This window comes from Hevea brasiliensis, chromosome 7 (assembly GCF_030052815.1).
Source record: "Hevea brasiliensis isolate MT/VB/25A 57/8 chromosome 7, ASM3005281v1, whole genome shotgun sequence".
Lineage (NCBI taxonomy): Eukaryota > Viridiplantae > Streptophyta > Magnoliopsida > Malpighiales > Euphorbiaceae > Hevea > Hevea brasiliensis.
The window spans coordinates 105,465,997-105,482,416 of NC_079499.1; positions in this window are offsets into that span (position 1 = coordinate 105,465,997).

Consider the following 16,420-nt stretch of genomic DNA (forward strand, 5'->3'; position numbering starts at 1 on the left):
TTAAAATAATTAATTTTTATTTTTTTTTTATTTTTTGGCATTTCAATTTTAATTCCTAACGGAACTTAAGACCGGTATAAAGTGGAAAGAAGGGATGTTTGAGCTGAAGAATAAAGCAGTGGGGTTTAAAGCTTCATGGTAAAAAATTTTATAACTTTGTGCCTTTCTGCAATTTTGTTCAAGCTTCTTAATTTCGGTATTTTGTTCTAATTTATATTAAAATAAAAGATGAGTTGAAAATTTCCTGCAAGTAATTTTTTTTTTTTATCCAATTGTACAAAGGCGCAACTGACGTGAGATATTCTGGTCGCGGGCAGACGCACACTGGTTTGCCTTGGGTATTTTGCCTTTTTTTTTTATTATTGAAAATAAATATGCATATGTATCGGTTTAATAACCTTGTGACAATTTTACTGTAAAATGTGTTAACCCTTGAAAGCCTTTACACACACTCGTATACAATTGACGTCTACCTATAAATAATTAAATATACCAAAAAATTTAAAATATATTTCAAATAACATTGCATGAAAAATTTAATTAATCAATATAATACACAAATTTATACATGGTTATTATTAAAAAAAAAATTTATATTAATATGCCGAAAACACCCCACAAGGTAATTTTAATTATATTATATATAAATGTGGAAAGGGAAATATTAGTTTGTCAAAGATGCCATTTATTTTTGAAATTAATTATAATTATATTTTTATTATTTAAATTAATTTTAATATTTTCATAAATTTAAAATTCTTAATTTTAAAGTTCATATAAATTTAAAATTCTTATTATTATTTATAATTGACTTCAATTAAATATAAAATTTTATAAAAATAATTAATTAAAATAAAAAATTAATAAGTAAAAAAAAAAAAACAATTACTGTATAATCTATATCTATCTATCTACCTATAATCTATTTATAATTTATATTTTACACATAAATGTATGAACATTAACTTTGTTCAAATTGTTCTTCATTTTTAAAATTAATTATATTTTTATTTTTATTATTTAAATTAATTTTAAAATTTGTATAAATTTAAATTCTCAATTTTAGAGTTAATACAAATTTAAAATTCTTAGTTCTATTTAGACTTAACTTCATATAAATATAAAACTTTAAGAGAAGTCATTAACTAAAATAAAAAATTAATAAATAAAAATAAAAATATAATTTAATCAAAATACTTTATAAGTATTTAATTTTTTAAATTTATATTTACAATTAGTTATTTATTATATATTTTTAAAAATATTTTATCAGTTGTATATTATTTTTTAAGTTAATTTGCATCTAAGATTTTTTTTATTACAATGAAATAATATATTAATATTTAAAAAATTATGAATATTAATTAAAATTAAATATTTTAATGACTCTAATTTATAAAAATAAAAATAATATAAATCATCCAAAATTATAATTAATTTTAAATTTTATTAAATTAACAACTTAAAAGGAATTTTATTTAATTTTAATTAAAGATTAATACTAACAAAAAATTTTTTAAAGACAATTAAATTTAAACCTAATAACTTTATTCATATGTATATCTATATTATTACAAATATGATTTCTTAAAAATTACTATTATAGAGCTAGCATTATGCTACTTATAAAATATTATCTCTTGTGTTAATAATAAATAAAGGGGTAATATTAATAATATAATAATTAATTAATTAATTTTATATTTATAATATTATGTTATTATTTGTTTTATTTTTTTAGCATCGAAAATAGTAGTGTTAATGGCTTTTGTTCTTTTGAATGAACAAAAAATAATTGATAAGAACTTAAATTAAAAAGATATTATAAGAATCAAATCATATTGGATTAAATTTATTTAATTATGTTGATATAATTCTAATTTTGTATTAATAACTTAATTGGAAATCATATTATACCTAATCATATTGAATACCAAATAAAGAAATAATTAAAGTTGAAATCAATTTTATAAAAGTATTTTTTATGATTTTTTTAATATAATTTTAATATCATTAAAATTTAAACACATTTTAACACCCCAAATTTTTAAATAACTATTTTATATGTAAATTATAATATTTTATTTTATTAAATATTATGAAAATTAAATTGAAATTTTTTGGATTTTTAAAATTGAGTTTGATTTTTTTAAGATAATAAATTTTATTGATTTTTAAAAATTAATTTAAAGACCACGTGGCAAAATTAAAAATATTCCATAAATTTTTTTGAGTTTTCGGTAATTTTTTTTGAATAGGCATCGTTTTGAGTCCCAGGACAGAGTAAAAATTAAATTTTGAGTCCCTTGAATTGAACTAGCCGAATCAAACTAAACCGGATTAGACCGATCAAATCGGACAACCTTTCCTTTTTCTCCTCCCTCTTCTCTCGCGTGCAGCACCTTCTTCCCTTCTCTCCATTTTTCTCTCTCTTCTCCCTTCCCCCACGCCTGCCGACCACTCCTAGCCCCTTCCCACTTGCCGGCGCCCCATCTGGACACCTCCCCACCGCCGGTCACAGCTTTTGTCATTGGAAAATCGACCTTGAATCCCTCCTCATGCACAGCACACTGTTTCACCTTCCTGAACAAATTTCGGCCAATCTGGCTACCAATCAGACTAGGTCTTATGTCCATTTTGTTCTACTCTTCGAAAGCCTTCCAAAGATACCAAGAACATGAATTTTTATCGAGTGGTTTGTTTGATTTAGACTCGGGAAGTTTTAGCCCATTTCGATTTTTGGGCTAGAGTTCTCCTAAATCGGAAACCCCATGAAGATTCAGAGAGTACCAGCGTGCTCTACTCGGCAAAAGCTTCATCGTGATATAAATTTTAAAATTTTCTGACATCGAAAATTCGGTAGATCCTATGAACTTTGCAGTATTTCTTCGAGCCTTTAATGAGCTTATTTGATTAAATAAAAATTATATTCTAACTTCTTGTGTTGTGGGCTTCGCATAGATGCTTTCGTTTCACAGAAATTCCACCGGTACCAGGATATGCATTTTCAAACCGAACAGGCAGTCTACTGGAATTATCTTGGAAGTAGGCCAATATTACAGTCCCCGTCACCATTTTCAGATGCCTCGGACGCGTTCCCAGTGTCAGAATTGGCATAGATAAACCCGAACTATAAATTTTCTTAATTGTCTAGTGTTGGATTTAGAATAAAATCCTATAAAATATTCATGGATAACTAGAAAATTATAATTCATTTTGCAATAGCCTTATATCATTGTTAAGGACCGTGGGGCAAAATTTTAGAATTTTTAGAACTAGTTTGAATGATTTTTGTAGAATGTCAATTTTAAGGACTACAACTGAATTTTCTGAGTGTGAGTTTTGCCTGGTTTGGAGGGCCCAGAAGGGGCCATGTGATGTTGTTGAGATGTGAGTTTGAGACTTGTGATTTTAAAAGTGTGATTTGAACCTCTTTGTAGGTTGGGTAGGTTATAGGTATAAGGAAAACTCTGTCGGATTTTCGGCATAAATTAGGACATCTTTTGTCTTTTTAAAGTCTTGTTTTAAAGTTAGTACTGATAACTTTATAATATAACTGTTTAGGTGATTAAGGTCAACCATCCTCCTTCACTCAGTCACACAGCAGCTTCTAGTTAATTAGTGAGCAGATATTAATTTAATTTATGATTTCAATATTATTATATATTCAAGACATACCCATGCATCATTTATAAGTATATGTATATACCTATTATTAGGCACGTCTAGTGTTACATTTCTATTTGATGAAATCAATGTGAGTATCGCCTTAGTGTAATTTGGAGCTCTGTGTGTGTGTTGGTGCGTGTGGCATGGCACTGGATATGGATAGGATGGGCAGATTAACTGGAGCTAGTCTCGCTGAGACCTAATCCTTTTTGTGATAAGTCAGGGTGAGTACGGCTTTAAGTTGATCTCGTTGACCCCCACATTTGGATTATTAAGAGAAAATTCAGCTCGAGTTGATCTTGCTGGTAGGCATTGGATTAAAAGAACTGTATAGGGGATTAGCTTCCATATGCATACATATGTTGATGTGACATGCGAGTGTGTGAGTGCTCCAAATTATTATGTGTGAATATTATTTGAATTTAGTTGAATATGCTGGTATTTATAGCATTTCATCCTTAGGGATGCATTAGTCATAGGTAGTTATAGAAATTATATTTAAAATCAATATCTTACAATATGAGTCAAACGCTCACTCTTGTTTACCCTATTTTTCTTGGTTACAGGAGGATCTCATTCTTGTGATTAACCTGTTTCCTTCCTCGCAGGTCTCTTAGCAACAATATCAGTATTTCATAATATTAATTAAAAATCTAGAGCTCCGCATAAACTAAAAGTATTTCATTTAGTTTAAGACTGTAATAGTTTGTTTATTTTTAAATTGCAAATCTATTATTTATGCATGTGTGGATATATGGGATGGGTATTTATCTTGGATGAGGGAGCTGAGCTCCCATTTGATTAAATTACTTTGTTGAAGATTGTGAGGGTGAGTTGAGCTTCCCAAATTGATATATTTTGTGATTACAGGTCCGGTGAGCTAAAAACTTTTTATTAGATAGTTCAATTTATGGTCGGACTCTATTTGCTTGTCTTCTTGAAATTAGACTACAGTGATGGGCCTTAGGCTTAGAATAGTTAGGCTTACTACGGCCTTTGGGGGCCTTATGCTGATCCAAGTTCTAGTGTTAGTCCAGCCCATAATTTAGGTCATGACAAAGTTGGTATCAGAGTTTAGGCTCCAGATTCTTTGGAAAGAGTGTATTTAGGAATATAAAAGGAGTTTTATTAGGAGTCACATGCGGAGTATAGGATCCATATGTGTCCTTACACTGTCATTGTCACACCTTATCTCTCTGTAAGGCATAACATGATCCCGTAGAATACCTAATAACTACTGAACTTCACCTACTAATAATTCATTAAGTACACTACAAGGGATTTTAAAAGCTATTTTCTTACATTTTGAAAGTGGTGAGCATTTTGGTAGGAATTAAAATCATTTATTCAAAGCTTATAAACTAGTAAAAATTTTTGTCCAAATTAATTTTTACCACAAATTTTATAAAAATTTTGACAGAGTTTCATTTGTATTTGAAAAAAAAAACCGTTTTTCAAAAACCTGTAAAAAGTACTTCCAAAAATTTTTCACAACTCCCAACCACAAAATAATTTCAAGTCAATACATCTCAAAATTCTCAAAACAAACTATTTCATATCATTCCATCAATATTGTATGCACAATTTAAATTTACAGATATACAATCCAAAAATAAAATTATTACAATTTATTATACAACTGCTCACTTTACATTGATACTTATGACATTACAGTATTTACATTAAAATAATTACAATGGTATAAAATAATACCTATACAAAAATGATCGAGAGTTCTTGTCAATCCCGCAGCTCACTCTGCTACTTTCTCTTTGCTCTTATCTGCGATAGCAAAATAAGCTATCGCTGAGTATAAAAATACTCAGTGGTGCACAATAAAAATTTTAAATACAAAACATAAATCATTAATTGCCAAAATACAATTTAAATACTGCACAATTACATTTCACAAATTATCAAAGCTTATAATAACACAATTTAGTCAAATAATTTAAGAAACACAGTGTTGCCAATTCATACACACTTAAAGCCATGAAACAAAATTTTCGATCAATGCCGCGTTGTACATCACGACAAAGCAATCTACAACCTCACTAATCGAAATCAATAAGGGAGGTGGTTAGCTAGCTAATGAGTACTCATCCGATCTACAACCTCAACTGGTAAACCAAAGAGGGAGGAAAGACAACCGATCTCACCCCATAAATAGAGGAGAAATAATAAGATACTGTCATGCTAAGTGTGAATCAAAAATCAATTTCAAACATTTCATTCAAATGATTCGTGAGAAATCCAATAAATTTCCAAAGTGATAATTTCATTCACAAGATGGCAACACAATTCATAGTTAACTTCAAATTTTCATAAATCATACTAAATCAATTTTTCAATGACAAAAAGGCTCAAATAAGGTTTATTGTGCACAAACCTGACGTGAGTCGCCTCTAGGCCTTGACTCAGTCTCTCAGAGCTTCCAAGTTTTTTTCAGCTGAAACACACAGTTTCATAGTGTTTCAGTACCATAGCTTAGCATAAATCCAAAAATAAATTTAACTTCACTTTTACCTAGCTCTAACGTGCTAAATTCAACGTTCTCGAAATTTTTGTATTTTGGGTTACTATTCACTATACTATTCAAGTCAAATTGTTGACTTTCTAAGGTTTAATAGGTATGGGAATTCCAACTTCACCCACATACCACATTTTGGTCACCAAACTTGTTGGTTTTAATCATTTTCTCAACACTTAAGTCTTTTAGGCAAAATTGTAAATTTTCAGTTTTTGGTGTTTCGGTTGCACTATTCAATTGGTTATTTTATTGTTAGAATTTGGCAAAACTTCCTTCATAGAAAATGTTCCTTATTGTCTTAAGTTTATTCTCCTTTTTGAATCACTCCAATTGGAGTTTTGTAGCTCAAGTTATATGCAATTTACATTTACTGTTCATGCTGCAGAATTTATTTCTGGCAGATTTATTGCTCTAATTTCATTCAACAATTTGATCAAGTTAAGTCCATAATTTGGTCTAATTTTCTTCATATGAAATGTTCTACTGTGTCTTAGGTTTCCATCGGTTCAAGAATCACCTAAATCAGAGTTTTCTAGAGAGAGTTATAGCTATTGAAACTTTACTGTTCATGTGATAAATCTGCAGTTTTGCAAATTCAGTGAGTCAACTTTGCTCACTAATTTGATTAGGTTAATGGCATAATTTGGGTTAGTGTTCTTCATGAAAGTTTTAGGTCTATATCTCATCTAACTACTGGTAAAATTTCAGGTCATTTAGACCTTCTAGCTCAAGTTATGACCCAAACACGATTACTGTTCATGTGTACTATTCATACTACAGATTTTCAAGTTTGGTCAGTTTGTTCACTAGGTTTTGGTCACTTTTTGGGTATGCTTCCTAAATGAAAATTGTGTCATTTAGTGCCTATTTTCAGTCCCAATTGGTCCCATATCAATTGGACTTGTAAAATTTCATTTTTGGTCCCTCAAAGTTGACTTTTGGTCATACTTCATACCCAATCCGAATTTGGCTTTGATTCAAACACTTCTAACACACTTAATTAGGTCACAAATGACTATTTTTCACTTCACATTAGGTCAAAGACACCATTTACAAGTTTTTCACATTTTGGATCTCTTACCCTAATGTCCAAAACCCTAATTCATGTCATTTGTTGCATTTAGCTACTTTCAAGGTCTTTAATCATAACCACTCACTAATTTAAGTTTCTAAACCCATTTAAACCATTCAAATCATGCAAATCACCCTCCCCCTTCATGCTGGCCGAATTTCAGTTTGGTCCCTCAATAAATTTTCTTTCCATTTTAAGTTTATTTACAAGTTAATCAAGCTAAAAATGCAACAATTAAACTAACTTCACATCTTAAATCACTAACCTTGTTAGGTGTCTTTGAGCTTTCCTTTTTTCCTCTTTCTTTGATGACCAATCTCCTTCCCAAGTGACTAGAACAAGTTTTTATTTTTCTATTAGTTCTTTAATTTAATTCTCGATTCTGAAATTTTCTTTTCTCCGATTTTACTTGACAGTTAGGTCAGGAGTCAGCTCTCGGGGTCAATTGACCAAATTGCCCCTCGCCGGTTCATCCCGGTTTACAATTAATTTCATATTTCTTTCGGCTCCCTGACCTAATTATTTGACTGGCTTAACAGTTCTTTTTCGTAATTTTCTCTTTTCCACTGTGTTTGTAATGGTCCTAAGGACCGCGGCGTCACATTTTACGGTTCGAAATTTGAGTTTAAATCGACTTCGCAGTCATTCTCGAGAAGGTCACCCATCGCTGTGACTCTCAGCTCTTTTAACTTCTTATGTTATGTTTTTCTTATTCGTACTTAACTAATTGAACATTACTAGTTATTTGTGTTTATGGCTTATTTAGTTGTCTTAAGTGTGATTCTAATCCCCTTAATTGTCCGGACCGACACCGGTCACCGGAATAGTAAAATATACCAGGCTATGCAAATAGGAGTGTTACAGTCATCCTTGCATATAGTTTCTACTTTATGTGCCTGTATGTGATTATGAGTTGTAGAGATGCTTAGTATACTTTTTTTCTGCTTTATATGCCTGTATGTGATTATGAGTTGTAGAGATGCTTAGTATACTGTTTTTCTGCTTTATATGCCTGTATGTGATTATGAGTTGCAGAGATACTTAGTATACTGTTTTGGATTTTTGTGGGCTAATGCTGCTGAATTTTAGGAAAAAATGTGTAGAGATAGGAGAGTTGCCACAGCACCAGAACAGAAAGTGTCGGACGAAATATCGACACAAGATGAGGCACCTGCCCCAAGGAGACAGGGCAGAAGACCTAGAGCTGATCAAGTGGAAGAGTAGCAGCCACCAGTACAGGAACAATCCTTTATGGCCCAGGATCCTATGGATCCAATGGTAGCCACCCTAGCTGGTCTACAAAGGACCATTGACATGATGATGTAGTATATGGTCCGCCCTCCACAACAGCAGTAGCCCTCAATATTGAGAGTGAAATCTTATAAATGAATAATAAATTTCAAGAAGTTGGTGCTTGGTTTTTATGATACTACAGAGGATGCATAGTGGTTTTTAGACTCTTGCAAATAGGCAGAAGTAGAGTTGCAGTTAACTGACAGGAGACTAATAGAGTGTGTGCAGCATGTGATGGGACCTGTGCCTAGATAGTGGATGATGTATTACGTGCTCCCTCGCATTGAGGGGTTATCCTGGGCACAGTTTATTGAACTGTTCATAAATAGGTTTGTGCTAGAAAGTTTCAGAGATCAAAAGTAGTGGGCCTTTGAAGCCCTAAAATAGAATGGCAAATTAGTGGATGAGTATGCTTCGGAGTTCTTGGAGTTCTTGGAGTTGAGCAGGTATGCCCCTACTGTAGTGGCCACAGAAAGTATGAAGGTAAAGAGATTTTTGAAGGAGCTAGACAGAAGGTATGTGAACTTGGCCATATTGTCGGACCAGTCATTTGATGTGATAGTTGATCGCGCCATGCATATTGAAATTAGTTTATATGGGAGATGATGAAAGCAGAGTAAAGAAGAATAGAGCTGAAGGGTTATCTGGTATGCCATACATGAGTACCATGGGTGGTGGCAGCCAAAGTCACCATAGTGGAAAAAGTTGAGGGAACAAGAATGCAGGCCTCAGACACAGAGCCAAAGGGTTTAGGTCGAGCTATGGTTTTAACAATAGACAGAGTTTGGGCTATAGTAGTTTTGAATCTGGTTCAGGATCTTCTTTGGCACCATGCACACAGTGTGGAAGAGTACACTCGGGGCCTTGCTTAGTGAGCTCCGGTGGGCATTTCAGATATGGCTAGCAAGGCCACTTTGTTAGAAAATGTCCCATATTCAGTGAGCACTCGATGGGGTCATAAGGTTCAGTTGCTAATGTACTCCGTCAGTTAAATCCTAGTACTTCCAGCATGGCAAGCAGCCAGTTCAGTGGCCAACAGGGCCGTAGTTAGGGAAGACGCAATTTTAGAGGTAGATTTAGAGGTAGGAGTCAATTTCAGGGTTTTACAACTCAGGGCAGAGGTTAAGCTCAGGTTTTCAGCCTGACACATCAGGATGGTCAGGCTTCAAATGCAGTGGTAGTAGGTATTCTTCTAGTCTATTCTTTTGAAGCACATGTTTTGATAGACCCGAGTGCTACGCACTCATTTATTTCCCCTATGTTCACCTTAAGATTGGGTAAGAATCCTACAACTCTAGAGTGTTTCTTATCTCTAGCTACCCCTCTTAGTGACAACAAAGATTTAGATATGGTTGTTCTGCATAGCCCAGTGGTAGTTGATGGAAAGATTCTCTCGATAGACTTGGTTCCTTTATCAGTGATAAATTTTGATGTGATCTTAGGTATGGATTGGTTGTCAACTCATTATGCCACCCTAGATTACAGAAATAAAAAGATGTACTTCCATATACCTGGAGTAGAAGAATTTAGCTTTGAGGGTAACAGGAGCATGGCTCGGTACAACCTAGTGTTATCCATTTACACCAAGAAGATATTGAGGCGTGGGTGTTAGGGTTATTTGGCACTAGCAAAAGACACATCTATTGAAGGTGTCAATCTGGAAGATGTTCCTATTATTAGGGAATTTGTGGATGTATTTCCTGAGGAGCTTCCAGGGTTACCATCGGATCAGGAGATAGAGTTCTGCATAGACATTGTGCTGGGTCTAAACCCAATTTCTATGCCACCCTACAGAATGGCACCAACAGAGTTAAAGGAGTTGAAGGAGTAGCTGCAAGAGCTTCTAGACAAAGATTTCATCTAGCCAAGCACTTCACCTTGGAGTGCTTCTATTCTATTTGTGAGGAAGAAGGATGGATCTTTGAGGTTGTGTATTGATTATAGACAATTGAACAAAGTGACTATTAAGAACAAATATAAGCTTCCTTGGATTGATGACCTATTTGATCAGCTGCAAGGGGCTAGATTTTTCTCAAAAATAGACCTATGGCCGGGCTATCGCCAGTTAAGGATTAAGAATGATGATGTGCCAAAGACAGCGCTCAGGATTAGGTATGGTCATTATGAGTTCCTGATGATGTCTTTTGGACTCACTAATGCACCAATGGCCTTTATGTAAATAGGGTGTTTAGACCGTTCCTGGATCGCTTTGTCATTGTATTCATAGATGACATTTTGGTGTATTCTCTAACTGAGGAAGAGCATGTGTGGTATCTGAGGATGGTATTGCAGACATTGAGGGAGCATTAGCTATATGCAAAATTTTCAAAGTGTGAGTTCTGGCTGGAGAGTATCTCATTCTTGGGACATGTGGTCTCTAGTGAAGGTATTTCGTTAAACCCTAAGAAATTTGAAGTAGTAACTGATTGGCTTAGGTCTACTACAGTCACAAAAGTATGGAGTTTTCTAGCCTAGCAAGCTATTACAGACGTTTTATGTAAAACTTTTCCAGGATAGCAGCTCCTCTGACACAGTTGACTCAAAAAAATGTCCTGTTCTTCTGGTCAGACGAGTGTTAGGAAAGCTTTCAGAAGCTTAAGGAATGTCTAACTACAGCTCCTGTGTTGACGTTGCCAGTGAGTAGAGAAGGATATACAGTGTACTATGATACTTCCAGAGTTAGGTGGGGGTGTGTCTTAATGCAGCATAGTAAAGTAGTGACTTATACTTTAAGGTAGTTAAAGAGGCATGAATAGAACTACTCCACTCATGATTTAGAGATGACAGCTGTAGTTTTTGCATTAAAGATCTAGAGGCACTATCTGTATGGTGAGGTGTGGGAGATACACACTAACCATAAAAATTTAAAGTACATCTTCTAGCAGAGGGATTTAAATCTAAGACAGAGGAGATGGATGGAGCTTCTGAAGGATTATGACTGTACCATCCAGTATCACCCAGGCAAGGTGAATGTGGTGGCAGATGCCTTGAGCAAGAAATCTTCTAGTAGCTAGCACATATATCAGTGGAAAGGAGACTGTTGATTCGGGAGATACATGAGTTGATGGATCAGGGTCTGATCTTAGATATGACAGATGCCGGTGCACTTTTAACACATTTTAGAGTAAGGCCAAACCTACAAAATAGGATTAGAGTTTCACAGCACAAGGACCCACAATTAATAAGGATTGTGGAAAGGTTATAGCAGAGAAAAGATTGTGAGTTTGGGTTTTGTGTAGATAGTACCCTTATGCAAGGCTCTAGGGCATGTGTGCCTGATGTAGAGAACCTCATAAATGAGATTATGCAGGAGGCACACTATGTACCCTATAATATCCACCCAGGCTCTACCAAGATGTACTATGATGTGAAAGATAGATACTAGTGGAATGATATGGAAAGAGACATAGTAGATTTTGTGTCCGAGTACTTAACTTGTTAGAAGGTGAAGTTTGAACATCAGAGGCCATCAGGAAAGTTACAGGAGATTTATATTTTAGAATGAAAGTGGGAAATAATTACTATAGACTTTGTGACTGGGTTGCCTCATACCACACAGGGATATGATTCTATATGAGTGATTGTAAATCATCTGACTAAGTCGACTCACTTTTTGTTTGTGCGGATCACCTATTCTGTTGCCTAATATGCCAGGCTATATATTCATGAAATAATCAGATTGCATAGAGTTCCTGCTTCCATAATATCAGATAAGAGGCTCTAGTACACTTTTTGATTTTGGAAAAAGCCGTAGGAGGCACTTGGTACACAGTTTAATTTTAGCACAACCTTTTTTTTACCCTCAGACAGATTAACAGTCTGAAAGGACAATTCAGACCTTAAAAGATATACTTCGTATGTGTGTCCTGGATTTTGGAGGACAATGGGATAATCAGTTGCCATTAGTGGAGTTTGCTTATAATAACAACTATGATTCTAGCATCGAGATGGCACCTAATGAGGCATTATATGGCAGGAAGTGTAGGTCCCCTCTGTGTTGGACAGAAGTTAGAAAGGCAAAAGTACATGATGTAGACTTAGTGCAGTATACTTCAGAAATAATTCATTTAATCAGGGAACATTTCAAAATAGCCTTCAGCGAGCAGAAGAGCTATGTAGATCCCAGATGGAAGGATGTAGAATTTGCAATGGGGTGACTATGTATTCCTGAAGGTCTCCCCTATGAAAGGGATCATGAGGTTTGCGAAGAAAGGCAAGCTGGCACCCTGATACATAAGGTCTTTTGAGATCACGGACAGAGTAGGAGCAGTTGCCTACTGGTTGGAGTTACTACTAAGCCTTTCTCATATCCATCTAGTATTCCACATCTCTGTACTTGGAAAGTACATTCCTGATCCTTCTCACCTGCTGCAACCAGATACAATGCAGTTAAATGAGGATTTACCCTTCGAGGAGTAGCTTGTTGCCATAGTGGACTATCAGATAAGATAACTTCGGTGAAAGTAGATCCCTATGGTTAAAGTTTTATGGAGGAGCCAATCAATAAAGGAATGCACATGGGAGTCAGAGCAGGGTATGCGCAGCAAGTACCCGTATTTGTTTAATATGTAATACTGTACCTTATTATGCCTTGTGTAAAATTTGATAATGAATTTTCTCTAAGAAGAGAAGAATATAACACCCCAATTTTTTAAATAATTATTTTATATGTAAATTATAATATTTTATTTTATTAAATATTATGGAGATTAAATTAGAATTTCTGAATTTTTAAAATCTGGTTTGATTTTCTTAAGACAATAAATTTCATCGATTTTTAAAAACTAATTTAAAGACTACGTGAAAAAATTAAAAATATATTTAGACTCCATAAATATTTCTGAGTTTTCAACAATTTTTGGGTCTCAGGGCAGAGTAAAAATTTAATTTCGGGTCTCTTAAACTGAACGGACCAAATCAAACTGGATCGGATTGAATCAATCGAATCAAACCAACCTTTCCTTTTTCTCCTCCCTCTTCTCCTGCGCGCAGCAACTTCTCCCCTTCTCTTCCAATTTTCTCTTTCCTCTCTTTTACCCCATGCCGGCCGACCAACCCTAGCCCTTCCCCACTTGCTGATGCCCCACTTGGACACCTCCCCACCGCCCACAGCCATTCCTGTCGCCGAAAAATTGACCTTGAATCCCTCCCCACTCACAGCACGCTGTTTGGCCTTCATGGCCAAATTTCGGCCTATTCGGCCACCAATCGAATCGGGTCTTGCATCCATTTTGTTTTACTCTTCGAGAGCTTTGCAAAGACACTAAGAATATGAATTTCCGTAGAGCCGTTTGTCCGATTTAAGCCCAAGAAGTTTTAACCCATTTCGACTTTTAGGCCAGATTTCTCCCAAACCTGGAACCCCATGGAGATTCCAAGAGTATCAGTGTGCTCTACTTAGCGAAAGCTTCGTGGTGATATAAATTTTAAAATTTTCTAACGCTGAAAATCTAGTGGGTCCATGAACTTTGCAGTATTTTTTTGAGCTTTTAATGAGCTTATTTAATTAAATAAAAATTATATTCTAACTCCTCGTGTTGTGAGCTTCGCGTAGGTACTTTCGTTTAGCGAAAATTTTACCGACGCTCGAATCTATATTTTCTGACCGAATAGGCGAGTTACCAAAATTATCTCTGAAGTAGGCCGATATTACAATCCCTGCCACTATTTTTAGATGCCTCGGACACGTTCCCAGCTTCAAAATTAGCATAGGTAACGCCGAACTCTAAATTCCTTTAATTGCCTAGTGTTGGGTTTAGAATAAAAATCCATAAATATTCGCGGCTAGCTAGAAAATTATAATTCCTTTTGCAATAGCCTTATAGCATTGTTAAGGATCACGGGGCAAAATTTTAAAATTTTTAGAGCTAGTTTGAATATTTTTGCTAAATGTCAGTTTTAAGGACTACAACTAAATTTTTTGAGTATGTGATTTTTGCCTGGTTTTGAGGGCCCAAGAGGGGCCATATGATGTTGTTGAGATGTGAGTTTGAGACTTGTGATTTTAGAAGTATGATTTGAAGCACTTTGCAGGTTAGTAGGTCCTAAGTATAAGAAAAACTCTATCGAATTTTCGGTATAAATTATGATGTCTTTTGTCTCTTTAAAGTCTTGTTTTAAAGTTAATACTGATAACTTTATAATATAATTGTTTAAGTGATCAGGATCAGTCATCCTCTTTCACTCAGCCACCACAGTAGCTTCTAGTTAATCAGTGAGTAGATATTAATTTTATTTATGATTTCAATATTATTATATATTCAAGGCATACCCAAGCGTCATTTATAAGTATATGTACATAGCTATTATTAGGCACGTCTTGTGTTGCACTCTTATTTGATGAAATCGATGTGGGTGTCACCTTAGGGTAATTTAGAGCTGTGTATGTGTGTTGGTGCGTGTGGCGTAGTACTAGATATAAGTAGAACGGGTAGATCGGCTGGAGCTAGTCTCGCTGGGGCCCAATCCTTTTTATAATAAGTCGGGGTGAGTATGACTTTGAGTTGATCTCGTTAACCCTTGCATTTGGATTATTAAGAGAAAGTCTAGCTCGAGTTGATCTCACTGACCGGCATTGGATTAAAAGAGCTATATAGGGGATTAGCTCTCATATGCATACATATGTTGATGTGACATACAGGTGTGTGAATACTCCAAAATATTTTTTGTGCAAATATTGTTTGAATTTGGTTTAATATGTTAGTATTTATTTCATTTCATCCTTTCATCCTTAGAGATGCATTAGTCTTAGGTAGTTATAGAAATTATATTTAAAATCAATTCTTTACTCTATGAGTAGAATGCTCATTTTTGTTCACCATATTTTTTCAGGTTACAGGAGGACCTCATTCTCGTGATTAACCCGTTTCCTTCCTTGCTGGTCTCTTAGCAACAATATTAGTGTTTCATAGTATTAATTAAAAATCTAGAACTCTGCATATGCTATAAGTATTTCAGTTAGCTTAAGACTGTAATAGTTTATTTATTTTGAAATTGTAAACCTATTAGTTATACATGTGTGGATACACGGGATGGGTATTTATCTTGGATGAGGGAGCTGAGCTCTCATTTGATTAAATTGCTATGTTGAGGATTGTGAGGGTGAGCTGAGCTCTCCAAATTGATATATTTTGTGATTACAGGTTGGGTGAGCTAAAAACTCCCAATTGGATAGTCCAATTTATGGCCGGACTCTGTCTGTTTGTCTTCTTGAAATTAGACTACAGTGATGGGCCTTAGGCTTGGGCTTGGAATAGTTAGACTTACTACAGGTTTTGGAGGCCTTATACTAACCCAAGTCCTAGTGCTAGTCCGGCCCATAATTTAGGTTGTGACACACATAATACATATGATGCATTTATAATAATATACTATATACACTGCAAAATATATATATAAGTATGAATAAGAGTCCAACTTTTTGAATTAATAAAATCTTATAAATATTAAAAATATATAAATTTTATTTTTTAAAATTATTTTACAAAAATTTTATTATAATTTTTAATTTAGAATTAAAACCACTCTCTATATGTTAATCAATAATATATTTATAATATATATAACACGATCTATAATTTTAAAAAATAAAAATACTTATTAAATATATTAAATAATTAATATATTAAACAGGTTTTTAATTTTTTTATATTAAATAATATGACAATATAAAATTTCAAGATATCAATATAATAAAAATAAAATTTTATAATAATTTCAAAAATTATTCTTTTTTTTTAATTTTACAAATAATTTTCTTTCACATTAATTAAGATATGCAATTTTATTATGCAAGTTAATATTATTTTAAATTTTAAAAAATTAAATAAAATATATACAAATCAAACTTTTTTCTA